This window comes from Patagioenas fasciata, chromosome 2, assembly GCF_037038585.1.
Source record: "Patagioenas fasciata isolate bPatFas1 chromosome 2, bPatFas1.hap1, whole genome shotgun sequence".
NCBI lineage: Eukaryota > Metazoa > Chordata > Aves > Columbiformes > Columbidae > Patagioenas > Patagioenas fasciata.
This window is the reverse complement of record NC_092521.1, coordinates 65,283-83,433: the sequence shown is the minus strand read 5'-3', so window position 1 is coordinate 83,433 and position 18,151 is coordinate 65,283. Positions and strand designations below refer to the sequence as shown.

Here is an 18,151-nt window from a genome sequence, read left to right as displayed (position 1 = left end):
TAAAAAATTCCTGTTGATGGTTTTAAAAATAGCAATATCTTGTCTATATGTAAATTAAAAAATGAAGGACTCGAAAATGAGAAAAAATTATATAGAAAGCAATTTAAAATAGAGAAAAGTGTGAGTAGGTAGAGCTACCTGTAATGACTGTGCGTTACATAATCTAAACGGATATTAAATATCATCTCTATGTATTCACTCATACCCGTGTACGTATTTTTTTAATAAGTGCAAATAGATATCTCCGTTTAAACCTGTGTAATTGTAAATATGTCAAAATCTGTAGATCTGGAAGGATCCTGAAGCAATGCGGGGCTGTGGGCCCGACGTCCGCTTCCTGCGGCAGGCGAGAGAGCGAGCCCCTCTCTCCGGGTGGCGAAGGCTCCCTCTGCGCGGCGTGCGGCGGGCCGGGGGCCAACGTGCGCGGCAGGGTCCGTGCGCGTATCCTGGAGCGGGACGGCTGCCTGGCGAGCGAGCCAGCGAGGCTCCATGTCCCCGAAGCCTCGTCTCGTGGAGCCCTGACACCCCACCGTGTTCTCCTAGGCTGAGGACGGCCGAGCGCCCCGAGTTACCGGAGAGGAAGGGAGGAGAGAAGGAGACGGGAGCGTCTGAGCTGTTAGAAGCCTCCTGGCAGCCACCGAAAGCGAGAGCCGCTGTGAGTCCCTGGCCCTCGGGGCCTCGTCCCCGGCTTGTGTGTCCTGGTGCCTTCCTGCCCCTCCGTCTCCTTTTTCCCCACGCTTTCTCTGGCCCGTTCTTTTCCCTGCCATTAGTTTCCTCTCTGTGTCTGTATGTGCTGCTCTGTCTCTTTCCTTCCTCCCTCCCTTCGCCGTCTCTCTCTCTGTGCCTTTGTCGTGCTCGGCGTTGCCGGCTTTCTTCATTCCGTACGGCACTGTTCCCGTCCTCGTTCACGTTCTGAGCCTTTGTGCTGCCCCCCGCCCCGTTTTTTTTCTCTCTTTTTATTTTCTTTTTTCCTGTCCTCCGTCTCTCCGCGGGGCTCCTCATTCCTCTCTTTCTTCCTCCAAGCCCCTGTGTTCCCCGCGGTCTCTCGCTCTGCCATCGTTTTTGCCTGTTGCCCTCTCTCTTGCTTCCCGTTGATAGGAGGAACAAAAATCTTTTAGAAAGCCCTTGGCATAAGGCAGCAAGACCAGGCCTAACGGAACAGAAACCTAACAGAGAAACACTAGCTCTGTAGGGACTGGAGGTGGGGCAAAGCGGGATGTCCTTGGCTCGCAGGCTGGGAAAATGGGACGTTCCACTAAATGGAGAAGGAGCTACTTGAGTAGCAGCACAAAATGACAGCGGGCGTGCTCAAGAAATGAGGTCGAGGAGCCGACACCGGGGCAGGGGGCACCGGGCTGCAGGGGCACCGGGGACCCCTGGAGACCCTTGATGGACACTGGCATACCAGAGATGGACTGCCAGCGAAGGGTGGGGTTATGGAAAGAACTTCTGTTTAATGCACTAACTAAGCGGTAGAAGCAAATGAATATGCAATAGGTGTATGTAAAGAATACCAAGAAGCGTGAATCACACGTACGCTCAAATACAGGGGCCATCCTCTGAGCGTGCGGTGCGCTGTATTGAAATTGCCCGCCGTTCAACACTTTCAGAACAGCGTTAGAGAGTCTTTTTTGCCGACTTTTTGGTATCTCTCCGCGTCCCGTGGTTCCTCGCCGTGTCCCCGTGTCCCGCTCCCTGGCCGTGGTCGCGTTCCTCTCTGTCCCGTTGACCGTGCCGGGTTTTTTTCCTCCGTCTCCGCGCCGCTGCCGCCGCGCCGATTTGTTGCTTTCTGTGCCCTGTTCCTGGTGCTCTTCCGGCCTCTTTTCCTCTGTCCCCCCCGCTGCTTTGATCTCTGCCTTGTTTTTTCAGAGCCCTGTCCCTTTTCTCTCTTCTCGCTTTTGAAGAGAAGCTGCCAAGTTAACGTATACTGCGAGGAAGTTATAGAAGGTGTACCCGTCATTAACCAGTTGACATGAGGTAAATGCTTTCTGACCGCCTGCACGATGAGGGGATATTTTTCACCTTTTAGATCCTTCTGCACGACAAGAGGGAGATGGAAGGTTAAGTAACACGTTGTTTAGAAGCTGAGAGCTTAGTTTATATTTGACTAATAATTAACAGATGTATTGTCAGCGAGAAACTAAACAATTATAACTAACATCGTCAAATGAAATAAAGAACGTGGCTCAGCAGTGCTGCTGACTCTGCCGTCCCGTTTCTTTCCCCGTTTCAGGCGGTGAGCCAGCCGGAGGACCCGCTCTGTCCGGCCGCAGGGCCCGTGGAGCCGAGGACTCTCTTGGCGCACCCCGGGGATGTCTCTGGAGAGACTCCTCGTCTCGGTCGGATCGCCGCGGGGACGGACGAGGACCTCTGGTGAGAAGTCTTTCTTCTCTGAAATTTGGGACCGGTCACGTGCTCGCGAACTGTCCGTAAGTCGTGGTACGGAATTTCGGCAGGATAGCGTGGACGGGGTTGCGAGCACCTTAGAGGTATACAGTAGTTGCTGTGGAGTTGTTTGTGCGGCCAGCTTTTGGTGTTGGTTGTTCCCGTGCTCCGTTGTGGTGCAAAGCTGGCTCTGTATGTAGCTGTGAAGAGTACCGTAGTTCGGTTTAATTCTTGGATGTGCCTTGGTTCTGACTATGCACTTGAACACCAAAAACTACAGCAGGAGCTAAACTTGCAAGGAGTGTGAGCGTTGTGGAGCCATCTGTGTTGCAGAGTGTCCTAATTGCGGTGCTGAGTGTTAGAGAGATTTGAGCTGGGTACCGGAATTGTTTTGTTTTGGAGACGGTGGAATAAACTTGGAGTACAACTTGTGAGGGCGGTGTGTCGTGGGTAGGTTTGAGTATTATCTGTGGAGTACTGCTGTAGGTGTTAATAGTTATTTGCTCGTATTTGTTACAAGATGAGCCGTGTCGTTCCGTGTGACGCGTAATGGGAGGACGGCGTAGTAGCGGTATTCTGAAAAAGAGCCCGTTAGGGTGTATTTTAGCTCACAGGAAAGAGATTGAGGAACCACCTGGTGATAATGTGAATAGAGCAACCTTGATGAAATCTTGTGAGCAGAGGCCATAGTATAAATTGGACAAGGAAGGAAAGGCTGTGCGCAAAGCGCGGTGCTGCACCCGGGCGCCCCAATGCCGTGCCGCAGCGCGCCTCAGTGCTGCCGCCCTGTGGCGAAACTCGGGTACTGCAGCGCACGGCCGGGGGCAGAGGCGCTGTTCGCCCCGCAGGGCTCGCAGCCAGGTATCTGTGTGTCAGTGCCCGTCCCCATTTGTGTAAAAACGACATCCCTCCCTCGGTGGCTCCTTAGAACGTTTAAAGATGTAAATATTGCTACCACTAACATTGTCGATCCGGCTTCTTTCCTCAGTGTAAAGCAAAGGAGCGCGGTTTGTTGTTTCCTTTTAAAGGCGGCTGTTGGAAGCCGCGCGGGCAAAGGGCGTGGGGGTCCCGGCAGGGTGGCGAGAAGGCGAGTGAGGATGCAGAGCGGGCCAATCAGATCGCTCGGGAGGGCTGGAGGGGCGGAGCGCTGATAGGCGGGGAGAATGGCAATTGATGTGCGCAGGCAGCCAATCAGATTGCCAGAGGGGCGGGCGTTGAGGCCTCAGTACTGCGCATGCCCAAATTGCGCAGTCCTCAGTCAGGTCTGACCCTGTGGCGGGCACCTGAGCGCGGAGCGCGGGAAGGAGCATCCAATAGGAGGACGGCGCGCTGGGGTGAAAAGCAGCCAATCAGAGCGCACCGACTCAATCCCGTTTGAACAGCTGCCTCCCTGACATGCGCGTCCGTGGTGTCTCGGGGCGGGCACCGGGAGTTAACGGGGAAACGGGGTTCGAGGCGAGGGAGGGGAGGCTGAGGAGCGCTCATTTTGGCCTCTCCTTCCCCTTGCCCTGCCTCTCCGTCCCTTTTGCCTCTCTCTCCCTCTCTCTGTGTCACCTTGTCTTGCTCCCTGTCCCTATCTTTCTCTGACAAGCTGACCTGCTCCTTGCCCTCCTTTTGTATGGAATCACAGGCTCATTCTGCTTGGAGAAGACATGTGCAATTTTCTAATGACTTGACGGTTTAGAGAAACGGCCTGGAAGAGATCATTCCTTTGTCTTTTTTTGGTGTGTGTTTTTTGGCGAATTCAGTGCCTCTGCGGAGAAGCTGGCGACCAGTTTTAGTTAAGAACGCACACCCCGTTGGCGAACGGGTCCCGCGGCAGTTCCACGTGTTGCAGGTAAAAGAAGGAAGTTTGATCTGCCATAGAGGAACAGCCGCCTCTTTCCCTCCTTAGGGTCGAGCGTTGCCCTTGTCTTTGTTCACATGAATTTATGGGCACGCTGGAAATAGCCTTTAAGATTTATATGTAGAGTTTAATCTAAGTGGTAAGTGGCATGGGCATAGTTAATTTTTGAACACCTTGCTGCCAGTTGAAATGTAAGGGATGAAATGTGATGGGAAGTAATAAGTAAATTTGGGTTTGACTTCTAGGGTGTTTTTTTCCCCATTAGTGTAAATCAATGGCACCGTTGTCCTGTGGCTCAATCTCCGTTCTGTTCCGTGGAGTCTTCAATTTAGGATGTTCAGGTAAGAAAGTTTGTCCTTCCAAAGAATGACCAGCCATTGGTAGGACAGAGAGAGGCTTTTAAGTGCATGATCAGAATTTAAGCCAAATTCCACTTGACGTTGCTGCTGTTGGTTTTGGCTTTCACTGGTTTCCCCACAGCTCCCTAGTGTGTTTGGGAGCTCGGAGTGGGCATTTTTTTCCCCCAGGGAGAGGCTATGCTTAAGAATGAATTTGTTTCCTTAGAGGAGTGAGAGTCCGTTTGTGTAACACAAAGAAAAACCCCAGCCTAGTGGAGTTGTGAGTGTGTGTCTGTGAGATGGCTGCTTTACTTTGATGAGTTCACACCTGTGCAATTGTAATGCCAAAGAGCAATGCAAGATAGGAGGGTTTTTTCCGCTGTGGGGGGTGATGCATAAAACCAGAGCTAAGGTGCGGTTGCAGGCTTGGTGGTGTGGCGAGTGGGGCGCCGCTTCGGTGGGAGCTCGGGGTGAGGCCCAGCGGGTTCTGTGTCCTGTACGCGTGGCTTTCGTGCCGCGGCCCTCTGTGTGCGTTTTTGTTTTGTTGTGTTTGTTTTTTGTGTTTTTTTCTGCGGGATTCCCGCGAAACGCGGCACAGCCGCTCGGCCCGGGCTGCCGCGGCGGTCTCAGTGCTGCCGTCCTGTGGGCAAAGCGCGGTGCTGCACCCGGGCGCCCCAATGCCGTGCCGCAGCGCGCCTCAGTGCTGCCGCCCTGTGGCGAAACTCGGGTACTGCAGCGCACGGCCGGGGGCAGAGGCGCTGTTCGCCCCGCAGGGCTCGCAGCCAGGTATCTGTGTGTCAGTGTCCGTCCCCGTTTGTGTAAAAACGACATCCCTGCCTCGATGGCTCCTTAGAACGTTTAAAGATGTAAATATTTCTACCACTAACATTGTCGATCCGACTTCTTTCCTCAGTGGATCCGTTTTGCAGTCGGTGACCCACGATTGCTTGGAAACAGCAGAAGCTGTTCGCTCCGGCGGAGCGGATTGAAAGGACCAGCCGCTGGAGGATGCTGAAGACTCCTGGGTCGCTGATGGAAGCAGCTTTGCATAAAGCAAGGGGTACGTGAACCTGGGCATGCAGTGACGACTGCCCAGCAGGTAATGGAAGCTAAACCTTTACCTCCAACGCCCGACAAAAATAACGCCAAGAAATGCCACTGAAAAAAACACAGTCAGGGAGGGTTTTTTTTAAATTTCCTTTAGTTCCCCCCCCCTCTCCCCCGCCCTGCTGCGTTTAGTGCAGCGAATGACCCATTGGGAGATGACTGTGGATCTGGCTGTTGAAGGGTGTCTGAAGGAGAAGGAGATGTGTGTAGAGCAGGATTGGTTGTGGGGGTGAGTGTAACTGGTTTGGATGTGGGGTTGTAAATTCTTTTTGGAGGCTTCCTAGTTTCTGGTGTCATCTGTGGGGTGAAGCGTCTTTCTGTGTGCAGGTTTGAAAGGTGCGACGTACGGAGCTCCATCATTTGCCACCAGAACTCCAAATCACAGAGACAACGTTGCTGTGCAGCTGCTAAGGACAGTGTGTGTCTCAGGTAGAGTAACGTCCTTTGTGCTCTGTGTGCGTGTTCCTCCCTTGAAACGAAGGTGCGCTGCCCGGAGTTTCACGTTCCGTGTGGTACCTGCTGGGCTGAGTCTCCTCCCTACGCTCGCCCGTTTTAGCCACGTCTCTGCTCCAGCCCAGTTCGGGAGCAGAGTGGGTCATCACTGACTGCAGGGCGGTTGCACCTTCTTCAAGCTGCTAACACAGGAGGATGACTTTGGCTTTCTGCTCACATCACACATTCAGATACTGGGCAAGCTGTGTATCTCCTTCAAAAAAGAAACACTGTCAAGGGGCTGACAGAGCGTGAGTTTCACAACACAACAAACCAACTCTGCTAGGCTTACATCGTTTTGGTGGTGCATAGCATGTTTCACTTAATCCCGTCATTGCAGGTCTCTTCTAGAGCCTCCATTGTCAAATCTTGCTGGTCATTCACCCAATTTCCTTTCCTAACTGTCTTCCCTTTTTCCTTAGCGTTTTGAGAAGCTTGATCCTGGGGTGTCTGGGGGTTGCCAGCTGACAAAATGACCTTGCTGTGGCCTTGCTGAGAACAGGTGTCCCTGTGAGCCACCTCCCGGGAGCAGAGCTGAAGTTGAAAGGCGGCCTGAAAGCCCCGGTGAGAGTTTTCGTTAAAGAAACCGGAGATGATGGGGTTGACGCTGCTATTGAAAAAGGCCAGCCGGTGAGCAAAGGGATAGATATAAATGTGAAAGAACTGCAACTGGACATCTGAAAGGTTGACATAGTCAGAAAGCATCATCAGAGTCCACAAGGGAAGCCAGGAGAGGGTGAAAAGCAAAACCACAATAATGAGCATTTTGATTACTCTTTGTTTCTTCTTTGACGTGCTGTGCCATCGCTCCTGGCTGTGCTTTCCCACCGTGGGCATCGCAGTGTTGAAGAGAGCAATGCTTATCCTGGCGTACATGATAACAGTGAGCGACAGGGGAGCCAGATAGATGTTTGCAAAGAGAACTGTTGTGTAGATCTTTCTCATTCCTGGGTCAGGCCAGTCCTCTCGGCACCAGTATACGGGGCGGGTTTCGTTGCCGTAGCCGAGGATCACCCTGAAATGTTTCTCTTCTTGTACGTGCAGCATGACGGCAGAAGGACGCGTGATTGCGATGGCCAGAATCCAAGTGACGGCTATGATGATGACTGCAGTTGAAACGGTCAGCTTCTGCTCGAACGGATGAACGATGCAGCGAAACCTGCAGCAAAGATATCCGGCGACATACGTAGAGAAGCTGATTAAGGAACGCTCACTCAAACAGGCAAGCATACGTTCACTTCTTCAATTGCATGCTTTTTAAACAGATGAAACATGATACTCCAGTTGTTGGAAGCTGTGCTGTTGCTGGAAAAGTTACCATCGTGCGTTGCAAAGGGCCTCAGAAGGGAAACACTGATCAGGAAACTGGAAATAAGTTAGCAGATGCCAGTGTGAAACCAGCCACCGAAAGGACAGAGACCGATACAAAAGCCACACCTCTGATCCCAGGTGGCTGTCTCCTCCAGCCAACATCAGGAAACCGCAACAAAGAGGATAAGAAATTAATAGGAGATTTATAGCCGAATTAGAATTAGGGTCCAAAGAAGCTGTCACTGGTGACGGGAGAGCAGTGGTACCTCGCAGCGCAAGGAGCTGATGCGCTCTATTAAGATTAGGTGAAAAGGTAAGAGTGAATTTATAAACTGTTTGCGAAGGAGTGACCCAGCAATGTGAAATGTGTCTAGAAAACCATCATCTTAATACTGTATACAGGGTATAAATCAGAACAATTGGACGAGGGAAATGTCCCAGGACAACACTGGCAAATAGGGTTCTCCAAGCTGCCTAGAAAAGAGGGGTATGGCTATTGGGTGGCACTCACAGCAGCTCCCTTCTCAGGTTGGCCAGGAGCATTCCCGTGCCGGGGGCTGCGGCTGTTTGGGGCGCTGCCCCCGCTTTGTTTTCCTAGGGGAGCCCCCCCCCGCTTTTTGGGGGTTGTGGTACGTGCACGTGTAAATGACACAATGAGAGTAAATGACACAATGAGCTGCCTGTCGGGGCCGTTTCCCTCGTGTCGCGTGACGGTGTCGCTTGTGGCGCCCCAGCGTGAGCAGGGGCCGGCGATGCGGGTGGGGGATGCGGGGGTCAAAAGGGAGTCCCCCTGAAAAGAGGGGGTTACAGTCCAAACGTGCCTGAAAATTCCCGGGGGAGGAGAACACGTGTTCGACCTGTAAACACGAGTGTGGGAATTGCAAACAGAGAAATCTGTCCTTGGTATTTATAAATTGCAGGATGGCATTCACGTGTATATCAAATGCTTTTATATCAACCCCCTTTTCTACTCTATTATATAAAGGATTTTTAGAATGTAAAAAATTCCTGTTGATGGTTTTAAAAATAGCAATATCTTGTCTATATGTAAATTAAAAAATGAAGGACTCGAAAATGAGAAAAAATTATATAGAAAGCAATTTAAAATAGAGAAAAGTGTGAGTAGGTAGAGCTACCTGTAATGACTGTGCGTTACATAATCTAAACGGATATTAAATATCATCTCTATGTATTCACTCATACCCGTGTACGTATTTTTTTAATAAGTGCAAATAGATATCTCCGTTTAAACCTGTGTAATTGTAAATATGTCAAAATCTGTAGATCTGGAAGGATCCTGAAGCAATGCGGGGCTGTGGGCCCAACGTCCGCTTCCTGCGGCAGGCGAGAGAGCGAGCCCCTCTCTCCGGGTGGCGAAGGCTCCCTCTGCGCGGCGTGCGGCGGGCCGGGGGCCAACGTGCGCGGCAGGGTCCGTGCGCGTATCCTGGAGCGGGACGGCTGCCTGGCGAGCGAGCCAGCGAGGCTCCATGTCCCCGAAGCCTCGTCTCGTGGAGCCCTGACACCCCACCGTGTTCTCCTAGGCTGAGGACGGCCGAGCGCCCCGAGTTACCGGAGAGGAAGGGAGGAGAGAAGGAGACGGGAGCGTCTGAGCTGTTAGAAGCCTCCTGGCAGCCACCGAAAGCGAGAGCCGCTGTGAGTCCCTGGCCCTCGGGGCCTCGTCCCCGGCTTGTGTGTCCTGGTGCCTTCCTGCCCCTCCGTCTCCTTTTTCCCCACGCTTTCTCTGGCCCGTTCTTTTCCCTGCCATTAGTTTCCTCTCTGTGTCTGTATGTGCTGCTCTGTCTCTTTCCTTCCTCCCTCCCTTCGCCGTCTCTCTCTCTGTGCCTTTGTCGTGCTCGGCGTTGCCGGCTTTCTTCATTCCGTACGGCACTGTTCCCGTCCTCGTTCACGTTCTGAGCCTTTGTGCTGCCCCCCGCCCCGTTTTTTTTCTCTCTTTTTATTTTCTTTTTTCCTGTCCTCCGTCTCTCCGCGGGGCTCCTCATTCCTCTCTTTCTTCCTCCAAGCCCCTGTGTTCCCCGCGGTCTCTCGCTCTGCCATCGTTTTTGCCTGTTGCCCTCTCTCTTGCTTCCCGTTGATAGGAGGAACAAAAATCTTTTAGAAAGCCCTTGGCATAAGGCAGCAAGACCAGGCCTAACGGAACAGAAACCTAACAGAGAAACACTAGCTCTGTAGGGACTGGAGGTGGGGCAAAGCGGGATGTCCTTGGCTCGCAGGCTGGGAAAATGGGACGTTCCACTAAATGGAGAAGGAGCTACTTGAGTAGCAGCACAAAATGACAGCGGGCGTGCTCAAGAAATGAGGTCGAGGAGCCGACACCGGGGCAGGGGGCACCGGGCTGCAGGGGCACCGGGGACCCCTGGAGACCCTTGATGGACACTGGCATACCAGAGATGGACTGCCAGCGAAGGGTGGGGTTATGGAAAGAACTTCTGTTTAATGCACTAACTAAGCGGTAGAAGCAAATGAATATGCAATAGGTGTATGTAAAGAATACCAAGAAGCGTGAATCACACGTACGCTCAAATACAGGGGCCATCCTCTGAGCGTGCGGTGCGCTGTATTGAAATTGCCCGCCGTTCAACACTTTCAGAACAGCGTTAGAGAGTCTTTTTTGCCGACTTTTTGGTATCTCTCCGCGTCCCGTGGTTCCTCGCCGTGTCCCCGTGTCCCGCTCCCTGGCCGTGGTCGCGTTCCTCTCTGTCCCGTTGACCGTGCCGGGTTTTTTTCCTCCGTCTCCGCGCCGCTGCCGCCGCGCCGATTTGTTGCTTTCTGTGCCCTGTTCCTGGTGCTCTTCCGGCCTCTTTTCCTCTGTCCCCCCCGCTGCTTTGATCTCTGCCTTGTTTTTTCAGAGCCCTGTCCCTTTTCTCTCTTCTCGCTTTTGAAGAGAAGCTGCCAAGTTAACGTATACTGCGAGGAAGTTATAGAAGGTGTACCCGTCATTAACCAGTTGACATGAGGTAAATGCTTTCTGACCGCCTGCACGATGAGGGGATATTTTTCACCTTTTAGATCCTTCTGCACGACAAGAGGGAGATGGAAGGTTAAGTAACACGTTGTTTAGAAGCTGAGAGCTTAGTTTATATTTGACTAATAATTAACAGATGTATTGTCAGCGAGAAACTAAACAATTATAACTAACATCGTCAAATGAAATAAAGAACGTGGCTCAGCAGTGCTGCTGACTCTGCCGTCCCGTTTCTTTCCCCGTTTCAGGCGGTGAGCCAGCCGGAGGACCCGCTCTGTCCGGCCGCAGGGCCCGTGGAGCCGAGGACTCTCTTGGCGCACCCCGGGGATGTCTCTGGAGAGACTCCTCGTCTCGGTCGGATCGCCGCGGGGACGGACGAGGACCTCTGGTGAGAAGTCTTTCTTCTCTGAAATTTGGGACCGGTCACGTGCTCGCGAACTGTCCGTAAGTCGTGGTACGGAATTTCGGCAGGATAGCGTGGACGGGGTTGCGAGCACCTTAGAGGTATACAGTAGTTGCTGTGGAGTTGTTTGTGCGGCCAGCTTTTGGTGTTGGTTGTTCCCGTGCTCCGTTGTGGTGCAAAGCTGGCTCTGTATGTAGCTGTGAAGAGTACCGTAGTTCGGTTTAATTCTTGGATGTGCCTTGGTTCTGACTATGCACTTGAACACCAAAAACTACAGCAGGAGCTAAACTTGCAAGGAGTGTGAGCGTTGTGGAGCCATCTGTGTTGCAGAGTGTCCTAATTGCGGTGCTGAGTGTTAGAGAGATTTGAGCTGGGTACCGGAATTGTTTTGTTTTGGAGACGGTGGAATAAACTTGGAGTACAACTTGTGAGGGCGGTGTGTCGTGGGTAGGTTTGAGTATTATCTGTGGAGTACTGCTGTAGGTGTTAATAGTTATTTGCTCGTATTTGTTACAAGATGAGCCGTGTCGTTCCGTGTGACGCGTAATGGGAGGACGGCGTAGTAGCGGTATTCTGAAAAAGAGCCCGTTAGGGTGTATTTTAGCTCACAGGAAAGAGATTGAGGAACCACCTGGTGATAATGTGAATAGAGCAACCTTGATGAAATCTTGTGAGCAGAGGCCATAGTATAAATTGGACAAGGAAGGAAAGGCTGTGCGCAAAGCGCGGTGCTGCACCCGGGCGCCCCAATGCCGTGCCGCAGCGCGCCTCAGTGCTGCCGCCCTGTGGCGAAACTCGGGTACTGCAGCGCACGGCCGGGGGCAGAGGCGCTGTTCGCCCCGCAGGGCTCGCAGCCAGGTATCTGTGTGTCAGTGCCCGTCCCCATTTGTGTAAAAACGACATCCCTCCCTCGGTGGCTCCTTAGAACGTTTAAAGATGTAAATATTGCTACCACTAACATTGTCGATCCGGCTTCTTTCCTCAGTGTAAAGCAAAGGAGCGCGGTTTGTTGTTTCCTTTTAAAGGCGGCTGTTGGAAGCCGCGCGGGCAAAGGGCGTGGGGGTCCCGGCAGGGTGGCGAGAAGGCGAGTGAGGATGCAGAGCGGGCCAATCAGATCGCTCGGGAGGGCTGGAGGGGCGGAGCGCTGATAGGCGGGGAGAATGGCAATTGATGTGCGCAGGCAGCCAATCAGATTGCCAGAGGGGCGGGCGTTGAGGCCTCAGTACTGCGCATGCCCAAATTGCGCAGTCCTCAGTCAGGTCTGACCCTGTGGCGGGCACCTGAGCGCGGAGCGCGGGAAGGAGCATCCAATAGGAGGACGGCGCGCTGGGGTGAAAAGCAGCCAATCAGAGCGCACCGACTCAATCCCGTTTGAACAGCTGCCTCCCTGACATGCGCGTCCGTGGTGTCTCGGGGCGGGCACCGGGAGTTAACGGGGAAACGGGGTTCGAGGCGAGGGAGGGGAGGCTGAGGAGCGCTCATTTTGGCCTCTCCTTCCCCTTGCCCTGCCTCTCCGTCCCTTTTGCCTCTCTCTCCCTCTCTCTGTGTCACCTTGTCTTGCTCCCTGTCCCTATCTTTCTCTGACAAGCTGACCTGCTCCTTGCCCTCCTTTTGTATGGAATCACAGGCTCATTCTGCTTGGAGAAGACATGTGCAATTTTCTAATGACTTGACGGTTTAGAGAAACGGCCTGGAAGAGATCATTCCTTTGTCTTTTTTTGGTGTGTGTTTTTTGGCGAATTCAGTGCCTCTGCGGAGAAGCTGGCGACCAGTTTTAGTTAAGAACGCACACCCCGTTGGCGAACGGGTCCCGCGGCAGTTCCACGTGTTGCAGGTAAAAGAAGGAAGTTTGATCTGCCATAGAGGAACAGCCGCCTCTTTCCCTCCTTAGGGTCGAGCGTTGCCCTTGTCTTTGTTCACATGAATTTATGGGCACGCTGGAAATAGCCTTTAAGATTTATATGTAGAGTTTAATCTAAGTGGTAAGTGGCATGGGCATAGTTAATTTTTGAACACCTTGCTGCCAGTTGAAATGTAAGGGATGAAATGTGATGGGAAGTAATAAGTAAATTTGGGTTTGACTTCTAGGGTGTTTTTTTCCCCATTAGTGTAAATCAATGGCACCGTTGTCCTGTGGCTCAATCTCCGTTCTGTTCCGTGGAGTCTTCAATTTAGGATGTTCAGGTAAGAAAGTTTGTCCTTCCAAAGAATGACCAGCCATTGGTAGGACAGAGAGAGGCTTTTAAGTGCATGATCAGAATTTAAGCCAAATTCCACTTGACGTTGCTGCTGTTGGTTTTGGCTTTCACTGGTTTCCCCACAGCTCCCTAGTGTGTTTGGGAGCTCGGAGTGGGCATTTTTTTCCCCCAGGGAGAGGCTATGCTTAAGAATGAATTTGTTTCCTTAGAGGAGTGAGAGTCCGTTTGTGTAACACAAAGAAAAACCCCAGCCTAGTGGAGTTGTGAGTGTGTGTCTGTGAGATGGCTGCTTTACTTTGATGAGTTCACACCTGTGCAATTGTAATGCCAAAGAGCAATGCAAGATAGGAGGGTTTTTTCCGCTGTGGGGGGTGATGCATAAAACCAGAGCTAAGGTGCGGTTGCAGGCTTGGTGGTGTGGCGAGTGGGGCGCCGCTTCGGTGGGAGCTCGGGGTGAGGCCCAGCGGGTTCTGTGTCCTGTACGCGTGGCTTTCGTGCCGCGGCCCTCTGTGTGCGTTTTTGTTTTGTTGTGTTTGTTTTTTGTGTTTTTTTCTGCGGGATTCCCGCGAAACGCGGCACAGCCGCTCGGCCCGGGCTGCCGCGGCGGTCTCAGTGCTGCCGTCCTGTGGGCAAAGCGCGGTGCTGCACCCGGGCGCCCCAATGCCGTGCCGCAGCGCGCCTCAGTGCTGCCGCCCTGTGGCGAAACTCGGGTACTGCAGCGCACGGCCGGGGGCAGAGGCGCTGTTCGCCCCGCAGGGCTCGCAGCCAGGTATCTGTGTGTCAGTGTCCGTCCCCGTTTGTGTAAAAACGACATCCCTGCCTCGATGGCTCCTTAGAACGTTTAAAGATGTAAATATTTCTACCACTAACATTGTCGATCCGACTTCTTTCCTCAGTGGATCCGTTTTGCAGTCGGTGACCCACGATTGCTTGGAAACAGCAGAAGCTGTTCGCTCCGGCGGAGCGGATTGAAAGGACCAGCCGCTGGAGGATGCTGAAGACTCCTGGGTCGCTGATGGAAGCAGCTTTGCATAAAGCAAGGGGTACGTGAACCTGGGCATGCAGTGACGACTGCCCAGCAGGTAATGGAAGCTAAACCTTTACCTCCAACGCCCGACAAAAATAACGCCAAGAAATGCCACTGAAAAAAACACAGTCAGGGAGGGTTTTTTTTAAATTTCCTTTAGTTCCCCCCCCCTCTCCCCCGCCCTGCTGCGTTTAGTGCAGCGAATGACCCATTGGGAGATGACTGTGGATCTGGCTGTTGAAGGGTGTCTGAAGGAGAAGGAGATGTGTGTAGAGCAGGATTGGTTGTGGGGGTGAGTGTAACTGGTTTGGATGTGGGGTTGTAAATTCTTTTTGGAGGCTTCCTAGTTTCTGGTGTCATCTGTGGGGTGAAGCGTCTTTCTGTGTGCAGGTTTGAAAGGTGCGACGTACGGAGCTCCATCATTTGCCACCAGAACTCCAAATCACAGAGACAACGTTGCTGTGCAGCTGCTAAGGACAGTGTGTGTCTCAGGTAGAGTAACGTCCTTTGTGCTCTGTGTGCGTGTTCCTCCCTTGAAACGAAGGTGCGCTGCCCGGAGTTTCACGTTCCGTGTGGTACCTGCTGGGCTGAGTCTCCTCCCTACGCTCGCCCGTTTTAGCCACGTCTCTGCTCCAGCCCAGTTCGGGAGCAGAGTGGGTCATCACTGACTGCAGGGCGGTTGCACCTTCTTCAAGCTGCTAACACAGGAGGATGACTTTGGCTTTCTGCTCACATCACACATTCAGATACTGGGCAAGCTGTGTATCTCCTTCAAAAAAGAAACACTGTCAAGGGGCTGACAGAGCGTGAGTTTCACAACACAACAAACCAACTCTGCTAGGCTTACATCGTTTTGGTGGTGCATAGCATGTTTCACTTAATCCCGTCATTGCAGGTCTCTTCTAGAGCCTCCATTGTCAAATCTTGCTGGTCATTCACCCAATTTCCTTTCCTAACTGTCTTCCCTTTTTCCTTAGCGTTTTGAGAAGCTTGATCCTGGGGTGTCTGGGGGTTGCCAGCTGACAAAATGACCTTGCTGTGGCCTTGCTGAGAACAGGTGTCCCTGTGAGCCACCTCCCGGGAGCAGAGCTGAAGTTGAAAGGCGGCCTGAAAGCCCCGGTGAGAGTTTTCGTTAAAGAAACCGGAGATGATGGGGTTGACGCTGCTATTGAAAAAGGCCAGCCGGTGAGCAAAGGGATAGATATAAATGTGAAAGAACTGCAACTGGACATCTGAAAGGTTGACATAGTCAGAAAGCATCATCAGAGTCCACAAGGGAAGCCAGGAGAGGGTGAAAAGCAAAACCACAATAATGAGCATTTTGATTACTCTTTGTTTCTTCTTTGACGTGCTGTGCCATCGCTCCTGGCTGTGCTTTCCCACCGTGGGCATCGCAGTGTTGAAGAGAGCAATGCTTATCCTGGCGTACATGATAACAGTGAGCGACAGGGGAGCCAGATAGATGTTTGCAAAGAGAACTGTTGTGTAGATCTTTCTCATTCCTGGGTCAGGCCAGTCCTCTCGGCACCAGTATACGGGGCGGGTTTCGTTGCCGTAGCCGAGGATCACCCTGAAATGTTTCTCTTCTTGTACGTGCAGCATGACGGCAGAAGGACGCGTGATTGCGATGGCCAGAATCCAAGTGACGGCTATGATGATGACTGCAGTTGAAACGGTCAGCTTCTGCTCGAACGGATGAACGATGCAGCGAAACCTGCAGCAAAGATATCCGGCGACATACGTAGAGAAGCTGTTTAAGGAACGCTCACTCAAACAGGCAAGCATACGTTCACTTCTTCAATTGCATGCTTTTGAAACAGATGAAACATGATACTCCAGTTGTTGGAAGCTGTGCTGTTGCTGGAAAAGTTACCATCGTGCGTTGCAAAGGGCCTCAGAAGGGAAACACTGATCAGGAAACTGGAAATAAGTTAGCAGATGCCAGTGTGAAACCAGCCACCGAAAGGACAGAGACCGATACAAAAGCCACACCTCTGATCCCAGGTGGCTGTCTCCTCCAGCCAACATCAGGAAACCGCAACAAAGAGGATAAGAAATTAATAGGAGATTTATAGCCGAATTAGAATTAGGGTCCAAAGAAGCTGTCACTGGTGACGGGAGAGCAGTGGTACCTCGCAGCGCAAGGAGCTGATGCGCTCTATTAAGATTAGGTGAAAAGGTAAGAGTGAATTTATAAACTGTTTGCGAAGGAGTGACCCAGCAATGTGAAATGTGTCTAGAAAACCATCATCTTAATACTGTATACAGGGTATAAATAAGAACAATTGGACGAGGGAAACGTCCCAGGACAACACTGGCAAATAGGGTTCTCCAAGCTGCCTAGAAAAGAGGGGTATGGCTATTGGGTGGCACTCACAGCAGCTCCCTTCTCAGGTTGGCCAGGAGCATTCCCGTGCCGGGGGCTGCGGCTGTTTGGGGCGCTGCCCCCGCTTTGTTTTCCTAGGGGAGCCCCCCCCCGCTTTTTGGGGGTTGTGGTACGTGCACGTGTAAATGACACAATGAGAGTAAATGACACAATGAGCTGCCTGTCGGGGCCGTTTCCCTCGTGTCGCGTGACGGTGTCGCTTGTGGCGCCCCAGCGTGAGCACGGGCCGGCGATGCGGGTGGGGGACGCGGGGGTCAAAAGGGAGTCCCCCTGAAAAGAGGGGGTCACAGTCCAAACGTGCCTGAAAATTCCCGGGGGAGGAGAACACGTGTTCGACCTGTAAACACGAGTGTGGCAATTGCAAACAGAGAAATCTGTCCTTGGTATTTATATATTGCAGGATGGCATTCACGTGTATATCAAATGCTTTTATATCAACCCCCTTTTCTACTCTATTATATAAAGGATTTTTAGAATGTAAAAAATTCCTGTTGATGGTTTTAAAAATACCAATATCTTGTCTATACGTAAATTAAAAAATGAAGGACTCGAAAATGAGAAAAAAATTATATAGAAAGCAATTTAAAATAGAGAAAAGTGTGAGTGGGTAGAGCTACCTGTAATGACTGTGCGTTACATAATCTAAACAGATATTAAATATCATCTCTATGTATTCACTCATACCCGTGTACGTATTTTTTTAATAAGTGCAAATAGATATCTCCGTCTAAACCTGTGTAATTGTAAATATGTCAAAATCTGTAGATCTGGAAGGATCCTGAAGCAATGCGGGGCTGTGGGCCCGACGTCCGCTTCCTGCGGCGGGCGAGAGAGCGAGCCCCTCTCTCCGGGTGGCGAAGGCTCCCTCTGCGCGGCGTGCGGCGGGCCAGGGGCCAACGTGCGCGGCAGGGTCCGTGCGCGTATCCTGGAGCGGGACGGCTGCCTGGCGAGCGAGCCAGCGAGGCTCCATGTCCCCGAAGCCTCGTCTCGTAGGAGCCCTGACACCCCACCGTGTTCTCCTAGGCTGAGGACGGCCGAGCGCCCCGAGTTACCGGAGAGGAAGGGAGGAGAGGAGGAGACGGGAGCGTCTGAGCTGTTAGAAGCCTCCTGGCAGCCACCGAAAGCGAGAGCCGCTGTGAGTCCCTGGCCCTCGGGGCCTCGTCCCCGGCTTGTGTGTCCTGGTGCCTCCCTGCCCCTCCGTCTCCTTTTTCCCCACGCTTTCTCTGGCCCGTTCTTTTCCCTGCCATTAGTTTCCTCTCTGTGTCTGTATGTGCTGCTCTGTCTCTTTCCTTCCTCCCTCCCTTTGCCGTCTCTCTCTCTGTGCCTTTGTCGTGCTTGGCGTTGCCGGCTTTCTTCATTCCGTACGGCACTGTTCCCGTCCTCGTTCACGTTCTGAGCCTTTGTGCTGCCCCCCGCCCCGTTTTTTTTCTCTCTTTTTATTTTCTTTTTTCCTGTCCTCCGTCTCTCCGCGGGGCTCCTCATTCCTCTCTTTCTTCCTCCAAGCCCCTGTGTTCCCCGCGGTCTCTCGCTCTGCCATCGTTTTTGCCTGTTGCCCTCTCTCTTGCTTCCCGTTGATAGGAGGAACAAAAATCTTTTAGAAAGCCCTTGGCATAAGGCAGCAAGACCAGGCCTAACGGAACAGAAACCTAACAGAGAAACACTAGCTCTGTAGGGA

At 52.3% G+C, this 18,151-nt stretch overlaps 2 long non-coding RNA genes across 6 annotated transcripts; both read left to right on the top strand.

Moving 5' to 3' along the window:
• The first annotated feature begins 548 nt into the window (after positions 1 to 548).
• LOC136099066 (uncharacterized) lies at positions 549 to 7,952 on the top strand. 3 transcript variants are annotated; one of them, XR_010651030.2, is made up of 6 exons: positions 549 to 655; positions 1,905 to 1,977; positions 2,234 to 2,373; positions 5,483 to 5,629; positions 6,004 to 6,105; positions 6,591 to 7,952. It is a non-coding gene; the product is annotated as an uncharacterized lncRNA (long non-coding RNA). The 3 variants fall into 3 exon arrangements; XR_011737837.1 differs by having other exon boundaries at positions 6,004 to 7,952; XR_010651029.2 differs by lacking the exons at positions 5,483 to 5,629; positions 6,004 to 6,105; positions 6,591 to 7,952 and adding an exon at positions 4,497 to 4,800.
• A 1,073-nt stretch (positions 7,953 to 9,025) lies between these two features.
• LOC136097505 (uncharacterized) lies at positions 9,026 to 16,381 on the top strand. 3 transcript variants are annotated; one of them, XR_011737836.1, is made up of 6 exons: positions 9,026 to 9,132; positions 10,382 to 10,454; positions 10,711 to 10,850; positions 13,960 to 14,106; positions 14,481 to 14,582; positions 15,068 to 16,381. It is a non-coding gene; the product is annotated as an uncharacterized lncRNA (long non-coding RNA). The 3 variants fall into 3 exon arrangements; XR_011737835.1 differs by having other exon boundaries at positions 14,481 to 16,381; XR_010650822.2 differs by lacking the exons at positions 13,960 to 14,106; positions 14,481 to 14,582; positions 15,068 to 16,381 and adding an exon at positions 12,974 to 13,277.
• The last annotated feature ends 1,770 nt before the right edge of the window (positions 16,382 to 18,151 follow it).